Genomic DNA, 18,527 nt, shown 5'->3' on the forward strand with positions numbered 1-18,527 from the left:
ATGGAGACTTTCTCATTACATAAACTGATTTTAGAAGCTCTTATGCCTGTTGTTTTACTATTAGTTTGCAAGTTTGCTTATTGTTGATTGATATATTGGGTAGGAACGCTTGGCTGATCGTGATTTGAGCTGACAAATAGATAAACACTCAACGGTAAAAAGATTACTAGCTTTCAATTTGTTGATTGTGTGTGTGTGTCTTTTTGCAAAGTTAAGTCTTGAATATTATGATCTAGGAATTTCTGATATCAATGCTACACTTAGCTATTTCATTTTATTCTACCAAGTATCTAGGTGGCTGGCCGGGCACATGTAAGGAAAGTAGGAATTTCCCCATTCATACGCCTAAATCCATTCCCACGCTACACTTTTGACACCTTAGGTTGATTAGTACAAGGTTATATTGCATGTTTTTATTTGCTTCAACCACCAGATTGAGCCAAAATCTATGAATTGTGTGATTTTATCTTGCTTAATAACATTTTTTTTTTTCATGTGTATGTAGTACTTGTGTATTGAATTGCTGAAAACGGGACATCACTGGTCCAACAGGTATTTATTTCTAACTTCTTGTTGTCGTCATTGTTTTTTGCTGTGGACGAATCGTGATAGGTGTAGGTTTTTGTATGTGCAGTGGGAGGGCTACTCAATGCAACATGTGGTAATGCAACAGAGCTTATAATTGCGTTATTCGCTTTATTTCGGGGAAAAATAGATGTTGTGAAGTACTCCCTTTTGGGTTCTATACTTTCAAATCTACTTCTGGTTCTTGGGACTTCTCTCTTTTGTGGTGGTATTGCCAATCTAAAAAAGGAACAAAAATATGATAGAGTAAGACATTGGTCATAGTTTGATTCTAAACACAACTTTTATTCACAATCGCTCAACTTGATAATACTTTGCTAAATTAATGAAGCAAGCCGATGTGAATTCTTTTTACTTGTTTTGGGATTATTGTGCCACATGCCTTTCTTTGGTTCGTTACACATCGAAACCACCAAGATCTTTGCATTTGATCCCACTCTCCGGATGTCAAGAGTGATCAAAGATCGTTATGCTAATCGCCTATGTTGTATACCTTTTCTTCCAATTGAAGACTCATCGAGAGTTTTTGAAGCAAAAGAGGTTACTTGTCATTATCTATAATGCCTTTCATTTTGATTTTTCTTTCTTTATTCCTTGCCCATTTTAACTAACTAGTTAGTTTGAAGATAAACATGTAGAGTCTATCATTTATGTGCTAACTAAAGTCTATCATTTTGTGTTAAAAGCGAAAGATGATGTTGAAGATGATATTATCAACGAAGAGGTCATGATTGGATTTTGGAGTCGTTTGCTTGGCTTGCGGAATAACTGTTTTAATAGCATTATTATCTGAATTTGTTGTAGGCACGATTGAGGTATATTTCTTATCCTCATTTTAATATGCAAGATTTGTTCTGATGATAATCGACTTCATTGATGACCTTTTGTTGATTTATCTTCAAATGGCTTGATGTTCAAGATGCTTCGAGTTCTTGGGGAATTTCTGTTGGCTTCCTCGGTGTAATCTTGTTGCCCATAGTTGGAAATGCCAAATGAACATGCAAAGCATAATTTTGCTTTCAAGGATAAATTGGTATATATAATGTGGACTTACATTATACATATTCTTTGATTATTTATTCACTAAGAAAATTTACTTGCCTATGAACTAATTTTTGAAATCTGAATAATGCGGGATATATGTTTAGGTGTTGCTTTGGGGTCTTCAACCCAAATTTCTATTTTGTGGTGAGAAATTGTGATTCGGCGAAAACAACTATGTGTATCGATATTAGTCACTCATAGCTAAGAACTTCTCCTAATGATTCCCGTTGTTATTCAGGTTCCATTGATCATCATTGTTGCGTGGATAGGAGGTATCCCAATGGATCTTGATCTCAACATCCTTGAAATTGGCTCTCTTGGTCCGCGTCAATATTGATTACAGACCTTTACCTTACAGGTGGGTGCTTATGTATTCGTGTCCTATTTCCATAATTGAAAAAACAAAACAAAACTACAAAAGCATTTCAACATTTGAGAATAAAAAGTAAAAAAATTCGAGCTAAGCTTTTCCTTCTCTCGATTTAAATTTAAATTGAAAGATTACTGAGAAATAGTTTGTTCATTTATTCCAAATGAGACCGACCATCTAAATAGCTCATTTTGTCTGTTGAGCTAAATATGCTCGACGACTTGCTGGTTCTAATAAGATTCTATTATCATTTGTAGGATGGCACGTCGCACTACATGAAAGGACTGATTCTCATGCTATGCTACATTATCATCGCAGTTTCTTTTTTCTTTGCCAAATTTCCAGTCAGTAAGTCCTTATCTGAAACCAACCTTTCTGTCGAGGGTAGATATGATTTGTCCTTGCAATATCTATCATAATTTCCTCATTTGGAGTGTTTTAAATTATCTTGACAGAGCCATCAAACATCTTGAACTTGGGATCTCAGTCATCTCTTGAAGGGACCTTTTCTGTTTGACAGGTAAATATTAGTTTTTTTTATTGAACACAGATCTTATATGTAGCGCTATTGAGGATGCACATTGAGGATGTACTTTGTATTCAAATATTTTCTTAAGCATTCAAATATTGAAGATGCACAGATCTTAGAGAAAGTTTAAAACTGCATATTCAAATATTTTCTTAAGCATATGTTACTTTGCATGGAATTAAGTTTGTGACAAAATTTATTAAGGTGTGTTCATGGTTAATTGATAAAGATGTCTATACCTAGAAAATGCCGATTCATAAGACCCTTTTAGGGCTTTAATCTCTTAATTGATTTCGGCCTACCTGGAGAATGAAATGCTAGCTAAACACGTTAGGGGTATCATACTCCTTTGAGGCTATGCTTAACCATATATAGAGAAGCCGACAGGGTGGCTGATAGTCTGCAGCAATATGTGCTAACAGCATGGAACTTATGTATTTTTGGACATCCCATTGGAAGGGTTGTAGTTGTGCTGGTAAGGAATGATGCCACTAGCACCTACGTATTAGATAATTTTTCACTTATCTAATATGTGCTAACCCCATGCTTGCTTCTGGACAAAATTTTTGTTTTTGGAAATCATCTCATGGTTTAGAAGGTAAACTGCAGCTATAGAGGTCCTTTTTCATTAAGACTCATGAAATATACCAACAAAAATTACAATAAGGTCTATAAATTTAGTAATCCTTATTGGTTATTCCAAGTCGCAAGTGGGAGAATATTATGGTAATAAACAAATTAAATTCTTATACATACATACTGTGTATTTGGAAAAATATATACTTATGAATATTTTCCATGTTTGTACTTAGGGCCCGTACCAACCTGGTAGTAAAGAGTGTGGGTATTACGTAATGAAGTTTATGAGAGAAATAATAGAAGCTTGTTCAGATAATTCTTTTGAAAATAAGGTATAATTCGTCATACACTAGTATTCTATATTTTGTGTTACTCTTCCTTTTTTAGTTATTATATACTTTTTGATTTTTGATCGTGCATATGACAAATCTATCTCTCAAAGCTACATACACACAAGAGGAACTTGATGTTGTTCGACTTGAAATTTTTAGATTCATCCAGCATAATGGAGTGTTTGAGCCAAGCGTCGAGTCTTAGCTAGGTTTTGACCCATTCCAGTTAAGGTGTGGTGCTTGGTCTCACCATTTTTTTTTTTTTTTTATATTTTAGATAGAACAAATAGATTGCTTTTTTGATTGATGCAACAAGTTAGGTCATTATTATTTTGATAGAACAAGTAAATTTGGATGTTTCTTTCATTATTGATGACTCAAAAAAGTTCAAAACTCTTAGCAATTCAATATCTTCGTGTTGGATGTCTAAATTTATTTCTTTTGTTTGTGTTGCACTATGAATTATTCATTTGAGCAATGTGTTTTTAAATCCAGTGTGGATATATATGGTGAAAATGGGCAGGTTGCAGGTTGAATGAATATGATTAGAATCAAATAATTAGGGGCTTTTATTTAAAAAAAAAAAAGACTATAAACCACGGTTTGTATCCAACCGTGGTATATATCATATTTATTTCCCACGATTTGCAACATATAACCCACGGTTTGTATCCAACCGTGGTATATATCATATTTATTTCCCACGGTTTGCAACATATAACCCACGGTTTGTATCCAACCGTGGTATATATCAATTTATATAACCCACGGTTTGTATCCAACCGTGGTATATAAGAGATATTTCCCACGGTTCACATTGAATATAGCGGACTTTTTCGGCTATTAACCACGGTTTGTAAATTCTAATACCATCATTTTACTAAAACCGTGGTATATAAGAGATATTTTTCCCCACGGTTTTGTTAGAAGTATTTGTCACGGTGGTTGTTACCACGGTATGAAAATAGTGGCTAAAGGCTTTTTACCACTGTAAATAACAGTGGTATATGAGCTTTTTTGTAGCAGTGAGGAGCCTTAATCACGCTTATTATGAAGACCAGAAGCTGCTATGAAAAAGTACAGAAAAAGTCAAAGACCTCAATTCAGAAGACCAGAGATGGAGGCCCTTATCTCAAAATATGACATTCTCCTAAAACATACCTTGGTAAAGAAGAAATCCAAAAGCAAAAGCAAAAGTGAATTATGAGGTGTGAGGTGTCTAATTTATAATGGAGAAGGGCAAATCTGTAAAAGACAAAAGTAGGGGTATTGAAGAATAGTATTTGGTAGTGGTGGAAAGGGTTTTGCTGTTCATCTTAGACTCTTTGTTTAGAGGATGGTTTTTGATGGATGAAACACTAAACTTTGTAAGTCTTCTGTCCTATTTTCTTATAACTAGTTGGAATTACTCTCAATCTTAAACTTGTATTGAAATGATTAAGAAAACTTGTATTGAAATGATTAAGAAAACTTGTATTGAATTGATTAAGAACTTGGTTTACACTAAAGCTTGAAAAACATGAAAATGGAAAATAAGTCAAGAATAATTTAAATTAAAAATATTTAATCTACTCCTAATTACCAAAGATTAGATCTAGGGTAAAGATCTTTCTCTACAACTTTGGTTTATATAGGACACCATTTACAATTATACTCTTCCTTCTAGAAACAATCTTATGGGCCTTTGACCTAAGCCCATATAATAGAAGTCTTAAATTTAGCTTTAGGTCCCTGGGTCAGTAGCTTTCAGTCTTGAGTCCTTAAGTCTTTGACTTTGACAGTTGACTTGACTTTTGACTTTAACTTTTTGACAACTTTGCTCCGAAGCTGGAATCTTCCTAAGCAGCGTAAATAGTCATCCTTTTTGTGCTAAAATGCCCATATTAGGAATATGCGTCCTAAATGGCATGTATTTTATAAACGGTAGCAAAAGTTATAAGTTGTATGTTCATTAAGCATAAGAATGGCATATTCAAGCATTGTAAAGGTAATAAAACACATATTTGGGGACTGATCAACTACCCCCAAACAGCATTTTACTTGTCATCAAGCAAAAGATGTTAGAAAAAACTAAGATCACAAATGAGTGATTTATTATACTTGTCTTGTTTCGCAGAGTGCGATTGCATTGACAATATGTAACAAGGCCTTTAAACTACTAGGACTTTCCTAGTGGACGAGCTTAAGCCTAGTGAGAGTTTTCCAGAGAAGGTACTCACAAACTTCCTCCATCTAGTACAAAGGGTCTTTCCTTATTTATTCTCAGAGGTTTATACATCTCATTAGCGGGGGAATAAAGAAAAGCTCCTTTGAACTCATAATAATATATATATAGTAGTTTAATCATCTAAAGATAAATGTGTAAAATATGAGCGGTGAAATGCAAAAATAGAGTCGTTTCCAAAACTTTTGGAGGCGTCCTTAAGTTGGGTCCTCACAGAGGTGTGTTGCAATCACAACTCTCTGATAGATTCACTCAAGTTTCATTTTCTCAAGTGCAAAGGGCAGTTATATTCCTCACATACTCGAATGACGTCGAAGGAAACCGGGGTCGATTGATCACAATATCCACTTACTATCACACCATCATATTCCTAGTTGAGCTAGATGTATTTTATTATGAATTACGGGGATAAGGTAGTGGTTTAGAAAGGGAAGGGAAAACAAACTATGATAAGTTGAGAAATTGGGTCTTCAGGATATTTGTAACTAAAGAACAACCTCATTTTGTTCTTTGCTTCCGAATTTGTAATTCATTCTTTTAGCCCTCTGGCTTTGTGACTCCATATGATTTTGAATTTTTGGGTGTTCTAACTTTGCTTTTGTTTATTTTGAAATCGACTCCTTTTGATTTTGAACTTTTGGGAGATTTTGATATTTGAATCTTTTCTTTCTTTTATTTATTTATTTTTTCTTTTGAAGCTTCTAACTATTATATTTTTGTACAAGGCCTTCTCTTCTCTTTACATATCATCCAATTCTTAACTCGTCAGTTGGGTAAGCTTTTTATTGTGTGTGGTAACGGTTCAGGGATTGATGGTGAAGAAATAAAAAGGCTTTTGAATTTGGTGAAGGCTCAAGGGGGGTAATTGGAGGAAAAATTATCTTTTGGGTTTTTAATGTTTTATAACACCCGGCTATTTCTATTTATTATTTTTATAATATATAATTAATATTAATAATAAGAATAAATAAAATAAAATAAATATGATAAATATTAGTGGAGAGAGAGGAAACGAAGGAAATCCCTATTTTCGGGGGCTTTGAAAAAAAATAAACACAAAGAGGAGTTCACACGGAAAATTTTACACAGAGAAGAAAGAAGAAGAAAGGAGCGGATTTGTGCACCTCTTATCTAGCTTTGGATCGGATTTTTAGCGTTCTATTCTATATATATTTTTCTGCGTGATACGAAAAGCGAGTAGATTTTTAAATCTTTCACTGAATTTCATTGAGTGTTTTCTCTTGAAACAAATTGATTTCATATAATTGTGCTTATACAAAACTGATTTCATAGTTATCCATTCTATGTTGTTGTAGATTATTCTGTGTGCTCTGTCAAGATTGTTCTCTTTAAAGTTAAAGTAATGTGTTTGAATACTTTTATACTGCCAGTGTAGATTGGCTGTAAAGGTTGTGGTATACTGTCGAGTGAATATATGGGTTGTTGTGTTTTAATCAAGTGTTTGGTTGTTTAAATTTCTTGGTTGTTGTTGTAAAGTGTTAGGTATGTTGAATTGATGTTTGATTGGGTACTGTTGAAGCTTTGAATAGCAGTAATGGCGTCTAGATGGAATTCGGTGGAAGTGAAGAAATCGAGTTTTTAGTATAGCATAGTGTTGGGTTTTGTTGGTGATCAAAACCCAACTATTTCGATGGGTTGCATGGGTGCTCTTGAAGCTCCAAGGTTGTTAATGGCATTGAACGCATTTGTGAGGAGTGAGGGAATCGAGTTTTGATTGTATCAAAAGATTGGGTTTTTGGTGAAGGTTAAAACTGATGGGTTTAAAGGGGAAAAAGGTTGGTGGTTGATGGAGGTTGATCGATGGAGGGGTGAGCTGTTGAGGAAGAAGAAAGAGGTTGTAGTGATTCTATTTCTTTTTTTTGTTGGGCTTAGGTTGAAATAGAACTGGTGGGCTTGAGTTTGTTTTTAAGTTATAAGACTTTTGGGCTTAAGTTTTGTTTGAGTTGGGCTTGGACTCAAATATAAACATGTGGGCTTAAGTTTTGTTTAAGATGGGCTTTGGGTGAGAGTTTGTTTTTGGGCTGAATCTGTGCCTGGTTTGGAATCGAGTTTTCACATAGTTAGGGTCAGATTCAAACTCTTTCCAAAACATGAAAAAATGAGTTTTATGAGTCTTCTTTCCAACTCAATTGGCATCATCGCATTCCAAGGTCTGTGGAGATAGATATGGTGTCTGGAGGTTTGGTTGACAGAAAATAGTGCGTCAGAAATCAGTTTCTGCACACTGTGTTCAAGTCCAGTTTTAATTTAGTTAGAGTTTTAACTAGATTTTTATGAAAACATGAAAAAGTAAGATTTGGAAGTCTTCTTTCTATTCCAATTTGCCTCATTGTATTCGGAGGCCTATGGTATTAGTTATAGTAACTGGAGTTTTGACTAGCAGAAAATAGTCAGTCAGAAATCAGTTTCTGCACACTGTGTTCAAGCCTAGTTTTCGAATATTTAGATTGAGATTGAGTATTTTATTAAAACATAAGAAAGTAATTTCTGTGTGTTAGCTTTTCAACGCAAAAAGCCTTGGTGCATTTGGACACTTATGGAAAGCGTTGTGTTATTCAGAAGATAGTCCATCAGACATCTAGTTTGCTGAAAATTAGGATTTTTACCAAGTTTGAACTATTTTTACTCCGAGATAGAATGACATTGGACTTCGAGTTCTACATGAAAAAGTAAATATACCTATCCTAGTTTTTAAATAATCAAGTGGTGTATCATTTAGATGGTTATAGGAAACGTTATTGTTTTGGCAAGTTACCTAGATAACCTACCATGTTTCCTTTTTAGGGGATTTCTAGTTAACTTTTCTTATTGTAATGAGATAAATGAGTTTACTTAGACATAGGAGTGTCTTGAATCTTGATTGCTTAATTTCACATTTGTATTATATTCCAAGTACAATTGTTGTATATACACTAAATGTTAGTATAGATTTATGTTATATCACGTGACATGTTAGATTAAAGTTTGTGTTTAATATATATATAATTGAGGAATGAAAGGGAAATGAAGTATGCAACCTTAAAGCATGAATTCTTATTGCTCTTTGACTTTGACTATATGGCTAATAAGAACTACGAAGGCTTGATTCCAATCTTGAAAGATTTGGATTCTTAGGCAGCTTTGAGCAAAAGTACAGCCACTATATTATATATTATATATTAGTTATTAGTTATTGTAATAACTATATGTCACTACAACATATTGGCTTTTTAGCGACAAAAGTTTTAGTGACAATAAAAAAACCTAGCTAATTGTCATTTTTGGCGACGTAACGTCGCCGTTTATCCACTGTCTTACTTTTGATAATAAGTCTTTGGCGACGTTTTTTATGTTGCTGGAAGTCTTTTTCAAAATATTAAAATAAATAAAAGCTTTTTGGCGACGAAAATACTGTTGAAAATAACATTTTATCAATGACGGTGATTTCTAACATTAGTGATGATAGTTGTATCCTGACGTTCTTAAAAAGGCGTCGCTAAAAGTTACTTTTGAGTGACGCTATTTATTAGCCAATGGTACTGGTAAAAGTGGAAAATTAGAAGCACAAACAGGTGACATTATTGCCGTCACAAATGGTTGAGTGTTTCCAACCCATTCAAAGTTTTGGCATACCGCCCTATATTTGGATATCTAGCGCCTATGATTTTTGAAATTTTTGATAAAATATTAAAGAAAAATGAGAATGAAAAAGAAAACGAAAAAATAAAGGATAAACTGAAAGGGTCCCAAATTTTACCTAGAACACTAGTACACGACACTTTCTCTTTTTCACTCTGAATCGAAAAAAACCAAAGAGCGCAACAACCCCCCCATCCAACACCTATTACGAAATCACCTTCAGGCTCCACCGTGAAATGTTGTAGTAGAAGGTACACTCTCAATCATTCTCTATTCTCTCTCTTAGGATTCTAATTTGATTATCAAATTCTAGAGCTTTTACTTGTTTGGGTTTTCTTTTGATTATCTTTTGAATCTGATTAGATCGAGTAGTAGTAATTCAATGACAATTTATCAAAGCCTGTTTTCTTGCCCATGACTAACATTGGTCTCGATGAAGAAGAAGAAGATCGTGATCTCTACCCTCCTTCTCCAGCTCCTACTCTTCTTCTCCCCCTCAATATGTATATACCCCATCTTCACTCTACTTTCTCTCATTTATTTATTTTATATTCTACTACTTTACTTAATACTTGTTGTTATTCTAAATGAATGACAGTGGGAACACAATCTAGAGATATTTAAGGAAGGGGAAGAGATGGAAGTATTCCCTTTCTGATGCCTATAGTAATGGGAACAGCTGAATAAGCAACTATCCGAACAGGCAACTATTCTTGTGATAAATGATATTAATATAGTAATTTGAACATGATAGTTTTGACTTGCTCAAGGATGAGTAGCAGTTTGACTAGCGTTTATTTTATTTGTATTTGCAGTGCATATTAGGGGCATCTCTATATTTTTTCATAGATCCATGAAATTGACTGAGATTAGTTGATATATTTTTCTTATCATAGCATAGATTGCTTGGTAGTGAAGAACTTTTTGTAGTAATACTTTCTGGCAATTATATTGCAATCGCATTGGTTAACCAGTACAAGTTAAGGTATAATACTGTCTTGTTTTAATTTTCTTACAATTTATTATTCCCTTAGTGGAGTCATTTCTATTTTTGTGACATTAAGTTGAGTCAAGTATATTATCCATGTTATTTTTTCTTTCATGTACGTGTTTATCACTTCAAATTTAGTTTGGTATTCTTTCACCAAGTTTGAAGATTGTAGTTGTGTTACTTTTTTTCGTTTTTAATTACTTTCAAGAGTTCTATGATTTTAGTTTCCCTTAAATACTTAAGCCAATATGACGTAACCGGGGGATGTTTGTGTCTCAGGCTTGTATGACGTAAATGCAGGTTATACAGGTAAGAAGTTGTGTTTTCTATGCTAATCCTCTAGTGAGTTATTGGTTTATACTTTTTTTGACATGTAAAGCAGTTGAAACAGTTCACTCTTCTGATAATATGACAACTAAACATTTGATATTCTGCTCATGAGGAAATCATTCACTATAACTATTCTTCTTGTTATTCTTTCTTGTTAAGGCTTAAACCTATGACTGGGTTACTTGTTTCTTATTCTTATTTTGGGTTAATTCTAAGTGTTCATATCCAACTTTCCAATTTCTCCTAATTCCTTGTTTTTTGAGAATTGACTTTTAGTTCCAACTGAGTACTGACGGAATCAAAAGTTCCTTTCTTTTCCCTTATCTATTCATAAAACTTTTATGTAGCAGGAAGTTTTTTCTCTCTCTATAAAGAGAGAAGTTGACATGGCTTGGGCAAATCTGAAACATATGACTCTTTACTTAAATAATAATAAGTGGTCCATGATGTTATCTATGTGCAAGTCATTTTGTTGTTGTTTGTGGCTATGACGTAGATAAAGGTGAATTTGAGATAAGAGATCCTACTAGTATTAGGTATTCAATCTACTGAGTCGTATTTTGCTTGTTTTACTTCATATCTTTTTTCTGAAGTAAGCCATATTATTTTTGTTAATGGTCATCACCTAAGAGATCCTTTTGATGAGGCTGGCCTTTTCTTCGTTGAAATGATTTTTTAAGTTTATCGTCAATAGATCCTACAATATATAGTTCAACTTTCTGTTAAGGCATCATGGGATGTTTAGGCAAAAGAGGAAAAATAAGAGATTTGGGGGATCAGACTGTTATGTGCAAATTGGATACCCATTAATTTTTTTTGACTCGATGTTGTTTGTTTGCTGATGCACAGTTGCAGAGAGGTGGCTTTACTAACTCATTCCTTGTTGTACATTGGGCGAGGGTATAACTCTTCAATGAAACATGTTCAATATTGCTTACTTTTACTTGTCTAAATAGTGATGCTTCACATTTGCGTGATGGGGTTGGTATAGTAAATGGATAGGATCAAGTTGCACTTGATCCTATTGTTACACCAAATTACATTGATTATAACTTCTGATTAAGGTATTAAGTTGTAAATTTGTTTGAGGAATACTTAAAGGAATGATTGCTACTGTACATTAACTGGTTCACTAGAGAACTTTATATTGGTAGTCAAGGTGCTCTTAGGAGTAAAGGGAGTTGCAGACTTCTCTTAAGATGTAGAGGAATGATCATTTTTAGTTTGTTTTAGCTTAATATGATCATCTGTCATATCCACTCGGTGACTCAGGCAAAGGGTGTAGTTTATTTGCTTGGTTCTCAATACCGAAAACTTTTTGTGGACTATACTATCTAGTATTCATTGTTATTCTCTCTAGAATGTCAATAAATTGAATTTTTTTACATGCAAAGTTACTAGTGTGTAGGTATGTTCATGCATGCACACAAAGCACATAACATGTATTGTTTTCCAAACGTAAGATTTAATTAATCTTAAGAAAAGTTAAACTTTCATTCAAAGCTTTAGGTCTAATGAATCATATTTTTTTGATGCAGATAAACTTATGTCAGAAGAGAAATGGGTTTGTATTGCAAGAGGTCATTGGTAAATCAATGCGCAATAGTGTCATGTGCTAGCAAAGTGTTTTGCAAAGATGGTTTAAGTTGAGAAATTGTCATTTTTTTATAGTTTTATTATGTAAGATGAGTTCATAAGAAACTTTGTAGAGAATGATGGTACTCTTTTTTATTATCATTAATGAAGTAAAATGTCCGACTCTTTCTTATACAGTTTTAGGTAATTGATGTTGTTTTGTTTATTTTATTAGGTTTAATTGTTGTATGTGAGCAGGAAAAACAGGGACCAGGTGTATATCTGGAAGAAAAAAAATATAAAAAGAAACAAATAGTGGCACAACTTCTAATGATTCTTTTATAGTCGCCAAATAATCTACATGCAAATATAAATTTAAAAAAAAAAAGAATTTTGGCAACAATTTATTTGAAACGTCGCTTATATCTAGCGACACTAAAAACGTTGCTAATAACACTTTTTTTTTAAAAAAAAATAGACTTATAGCTATGATTATAACGTCGCGAATAATGCTAAAATTTTCAAAACTTTTGGATATTTACCGATGACATAAACATTGCTATTAAAGCATTACTAGCAGCAATTTTGAAGACGTCGCTAAAAGTACATCTTTTGAGACATTATTGTGTAGAGAACACGAAAATGAGTTAGCGACGAAATAAAAGCAATAGCAATGTTTTGCATCGTTGGTGAATATCTCATCTTTGGCGACGTTGTAAAATCGTCGCTATGTATCTTTGCTGACTATATCATTGTCCACGATAGCTTGATACTCCAAAAAATGTCGCCGAAATATAATTAGCGACGCTTTCACAATATTCAGCGACGATTTTTTTTTGTCGCCAAAGACCTCATTTCTTGTAGTGTGTGTACAATGTCAGTACTTAATTGTGTACGTGATTGTGGTTTCTTAAAATGTATTCACAAGACATTTAACTAATGCGTTATTCCTGATTGAACCTTTTGATATCTATGATTTATATAATTGATAATGAGGTGAGTTGATTAGTTATTGTGTTTGGAATCTTTAGTAATGATTCTATTCTTTGAGACGATGTTTGTTTTGTAATGAAAATATTATAATAAATGAGAACTCTTAAGTATTAAAATCCGGTGTAAAAGTGTCCGGTGAAAATTTAATGGGTCGCCCACATCTTTAGATCTCTCCACGCCTTTTTGATGAAAAGAAATGAAAGAAAATGTTTATGATTAATGATGTCATGTGAAAAGCCACCTTAGAGAGGAATTAAAGCATTCGCCTTACGGGTGGGATGTATTCTTTGAGTGTACGGGAATATAGGTCTGAATTCCTTGAATGTGGTGGGAATGACCTAAGGTATTCATTGAATGTGCCATGAATGACCTATTAGTGTTATGATGGGTATTCCTTGAATGTGGCGAGAATGACTCAAGGTATTCATTGAATGTGCCATGAATGACCTGATATTTTGTTATGCCCAAAAGAGGCTTTGTGTATGCGTATGGAAAGCCCAAAGATGGCTGTGACTCACAAGTTACTAGTTTACAAGATGAAAATATGTTTCTTGGAGGCGATATCCCCGCTTGGGACATATGTCTTATAGTGGTACTCGGTAGGGCTGGCAATGGGTTGGATCGGTCCAGATATATGCAAATCCAAAACCGATCCGCTTTTCAACAATACAGACCCAGAATCGGACCCGACCCGAATGGATATTTGAGTTAGAGAACCAGAACCGAACCGAAAACATTTTTTTGATTCCGGATCTGATTCGTTTCGAACCAATAAGCTCAATTTTCAACTCGGTGAACCGAGTTTTTTATAATTAGATCATAATTTTCGTTATATAAATATGAAATAATTTTTTTTTGCTAAACACAAAAACAAGATACACAAATCTAAAAGGCATAATGAATGATTTTAAATCCAAATTTGTAAGGGAGGATTTTCCTTTAGATAGAAACCATCTTTTTGTTATTTAAAAAACATATCGTAATATTACATATGTATTTTGCATATCTTATTTTGGAACTTTAAATATTGCAATGTTGCGGTAATAGAAATATATGGTGGAGGAAAATTAGGAAGAATAAGACTAAAAATTTTAATCGGATCAGGCCTATAACGATTCGATACATACTTAATCCAGAACCAATCCAATAAGAATCTGGTTCTGATTTTCAAGACCCAGAACCGATCCAATATGCTAACTACCTGTTCTAGACCCGCTTTTATTAGTTCGGACCGGATCGGGTATCGGTTCTTACCCGACCCATTACCAGCCCTAGTACTCAGTTTGAGTGAGGCACACGGATATGTGTGATTTGGCAAATGTGTGAAGTGCAAATCGTAGAGTAAGAACTAAAAGTTGGGTTGTGTCTTTTAATAAATGAGTCAATGAGATAATTAATAAGCAAAGTAAAATATTGATTTTACATGTGATGGAGTTATTGCATATGAATATTTATATATTAGGATGTATATGATTTCTTATGAGAAATATTTATGTGCTTTGTGTGAGTTGATACTCACGAGGGATGAATGTACTCCCTGGTTATGACTTTTTCCTCGTTCTCATAAGTAGACGAGTGATAGCAAAGTAAAATATTGATTTTACGTGTGACTGAGTTATTGCATATGAATATTTATGTATTATTATGTACATGATTTCTTATGAGAAATATATACGTGGTTTGTGTGAGTTGGTACTCACAAAGGATGAATGTACTCCCTGGTTGTGATATTTTCCTTGTTCTCATAAATAGACGAGTGGTTTTTAAGAAAAATATTGGCTTTAAGTATGAGCGAGTTGTTGGATATGATTGGTGATATATTATGATATGATGCATATAATTTCTTACAAAGGAATGTGAATACATTTAGCATGATATGATGGATATGGTGGTTTAATATGAATGTTAGTTAATATTGGTGATATATTATGATATAATGGATATGGTGGTGTGATCTGAATGTTACTTAATATTGGTGATATATTATGATATAATGGATATGATGGTGTGACATAAATGTTAATATTAGCGATATATTATGTCAGATTATATATACCCATATGGTTGCAGTGAGAGTGAAATAGATGTATACTATAAATTATTACATTTGAGAAATCTAATTTTGTTTTGCAGGAGGGTAAGACTTATTAACTTTTTATGCAGAGACATTGTTCTACCCTAAGATGACGTGCTGGCTTAAAGGTAAAGTGTATCAAACTCATATTTAAATAAGCTATCATATGTGGAATGTAAGTGGTAATTATATTGTGAGTTATTTTAGAAAGTGAGAATGATGAATACTGTTATATGAGATTTCTTGGAAATGTATATTGGGGGTTGAAATCTAACTTAGGAAGAAACTGCATGCCATTTTGAGAATACAGAACTAAATTGTCTTCCAAGTTGAAATGATTGTAATAGTATATTTGTTGATTTGAAAGATTGAACATATTCCTATACTATTTTATATTTTTAGTTTTACTCATACCAGCAAATTCAATTTGCTGACCCATGTTTGCTTTGTTTTGCAATGTGGGTGTGTTCTTGGAAACATAGATGGTGGAGTGCAGTGGATGAGGACACGTGATTTGGATTTGCTCTTGGAGTCTTCTGGTTTAAGTTTTTCTGAAGTGTACGGTTTTGTTTCTGAGACAAATGTAATAGAGTTGGGGCTATTTGGGGGGATTCGGAAATCCCCCACTGGGTCTGCTAAAATGATGCAAGATTTGGGGCTATCGCTCAAGGCTCTGTAGAAGTCAGAGAGAGGAGTCTCTCTTTCTTCAGCGATTATATCAGGTGGTGTGTGTGAAATTGTTAGATAGGCGTGTGGTATTTATGTCTATGAAAAACAAGCCTGATTATACTAGAATTAAAACTCCTCTGACAAAAGAAACGAGGAGTGGAAGAAGGGAATACCTGATTGCGACCTTGCTTCGCTTATAAATAACGTCTTGTTCACGCGTGTTCAGTGTATACAAGTTAGAACACTAAAAAACTTGAAAATTGAAAATTTGAAACAAACCTGTGGAAATCCGACAAAATCAGGTGGGCTGGAGTCGCCCGTGTAACTTCAAGTTACTGATGTTTGGCCTGGTCGCTTTGGTATGGGCGGGTCGCTCAACTTCCAGTGTTTTGAGCGCAGGTGGGCTTGCTTAGGGCGCGGGTCGCGCTCAGTGCAAATTCGAGTTCCAGTGTTTTGAGCATGGGTCGCGCTCAGTTTAGGCGCAGGTCGCGCTCAGTTTCCAGTAACTTCAGCTTAGGTCACGCTCCGTTGGGGCGCAGGTGCGCTCCGTGTATTTTTTCGAGGAACTTTCATTTCCTGAAATGGACGACCACAGTTAGAATCAAACAAGGGTGGGTGGGTAGAGAATGGGGGATTGCCCCTTGAATTCAAGCAATTGAATTCTTGTCTTGAACGAGATTAAGATAGCAGCGGCGCCATTTGATAAAAGTGATTTTACGTATTCTAACTATCTATGCGTAAACACAAATAATCAATTTACGTAAATACGTGTTTATATTAATATTCCTACTCTCAATAATGAAGTAATATCAGAGAGTCAGGATTCGTTCTACTCTTAAACCCTCAAGACTTAAATAGAATTCAACTACTCGATACAAAGAAACAATGGTGAGAGTAATGATTTGATGTGAAATTTCTATACTACCATTCCCAACACAAGAACAATAATAAGAACAAGACATAATTAAATTAAACTGAAATTAAAACTAATTTAGAACTAAGATTTTGAATAACTAATTATGAACTTAAGACAACTAAATCTAAATAAGAATTTAAGTAATAATCTAAATTGAAATGAAGAACTAATACTTTATTCTAAAAACTAAATATGATTCTAAACTAACTAATTGAATGAATGTAAAAAACTAGATCTAGATAAAAAAACTAAGGTTTAATGGCTACTTTTCTTATCCTAACCTAATTTATTTTCTAACCTAACTATCTACCATTAACAAAGAGCTAAGCTTTTGTTTTTATATGCTTCATATCCAAAAATCGTGCATGGGCTTGGTGCCATGTTTTGGGCCGGAAAATCGGGTCCAAAACCCAATTCTTTCAGTCCGAAAAGGGCTCTTCAGCTAGATTTGGCTTCAACAGACTTTTCGTCCACTTCTACTCCTCTGATTGGGTCAAGACTTAGACCATTGGAAATCTCTTTCCGAAACGGTCGTTTTGACGTAAGGTACTTCCAATTCCGAGGTCTGAGTCCAAAGATACGGCCTGGAAGTTCTGCTGACTTGTGCACTATTTCTGCCCGTGTTGAATTTTCAGCTTTTGACCGGGCTTTACAAAGGCTTTGTCTCCTTGAATCTTGGCCTTTATTCACAGAACTCATTAGCAACCGACTTTTGCTCATTTATCTCGCTAAAGTGGCACATTTCTGCACATAATGGACTTTGAAGCCTGAAATGCATAAAAACACGTAATCAGTATTAACTCTTACTTATTATTCACATAATTGGTCTAAAAGTACGATTGTTAAGGGGTTAAAACTACAGTTTTGGGCTCTTATCAAACCACCCCCAAACAGTATTTTGCTTGTCCTCAAACAAATATGAGAAATTAGAATAAGTGATCAAAAATAGAGTTCTAACTACTCTCGTTTCGCTGAGTGCGATTACATTTACCATATGCAATAAGGCCTTAGAATTCCCTAGTGGACAAGTTATAGCCTCGTGAGAGTTTTCCAGTGAAGGCACTCACAAATTTCATCTATACTACAACGACTAAGAAATAAAACTATTGTTTCCTCATTCATGTCTCAACTATCTATACATCTCACTAGCAAATGAATAAGAATAACCAAGTCAAAAACCTAAGCTAATATATTCATAATAATCAATCATCTATGATACAAATATATATACTATGAGTAATACTATGAAATGCCTAGCAGGTTCGTTTATGAAAACTCGGAATAGCGTCCTTAAGTAGGTCCTCACATAAATGTTAAGACAAAAACCACTCGATTTTTTCTGCTCTCAAGTTTAGCTACTCCAATTGTGCGGTGGGCACACTTTACCTTACAATCTCAATGACAAACAAACAAGAAGCGAAGTCGATCAAACACATCTGCCACTTACTATCACACTAACCTATTCCTAATTGAGCTAGAGGTATTTATTAGGTGTTGCGGGGATTAGGAGATGGTTTAAAAAGGAAGGAAATGGATATTCAATTGGACAAGTATGAGATAATAGAGTCTTCATATTATGTAACTTAGAGAAAACCTTGTTATTTTCTTTTGCTTCTATACTTTGTTTCCATCCTTAGCCATATTTTTCTTTTTTTTTTCTTTGGCTTTTGACTCCCT

General features: G+C 34.0%; 1 pseudogene; it reads left to right on the forward strand.

Moving 5' to 3' along the window:
- The first annotated feature begins 530 nt into the window (after nucleotides 1-530).
- LOC147505857 (vacuolar cation/proton exchanger 3-like) lies at nucleotides 531-2,626 on the forward strand (annotated as a pseudogene).
- The last annotated feature ends 15,901 nt before the right edge of the window (nucleotides 2,627-18,527 follow it).

This window comes from Coptis chinensis, chromosome 4 (genome assembly GCF_015680905.1).
Source record: "Coptis chinensis isolate HL-2020 chromosome 4, ASM1568090v1, whole genome shotgun sequence".
Classification (NCBI taxonomy): domain Eukaryota; kingdom Viridiplantae; phylum Streptophyta; class Magnoliopsida; order Ranunculales; family Ranunculaceae; genus Coptis; species Coptis chinensis.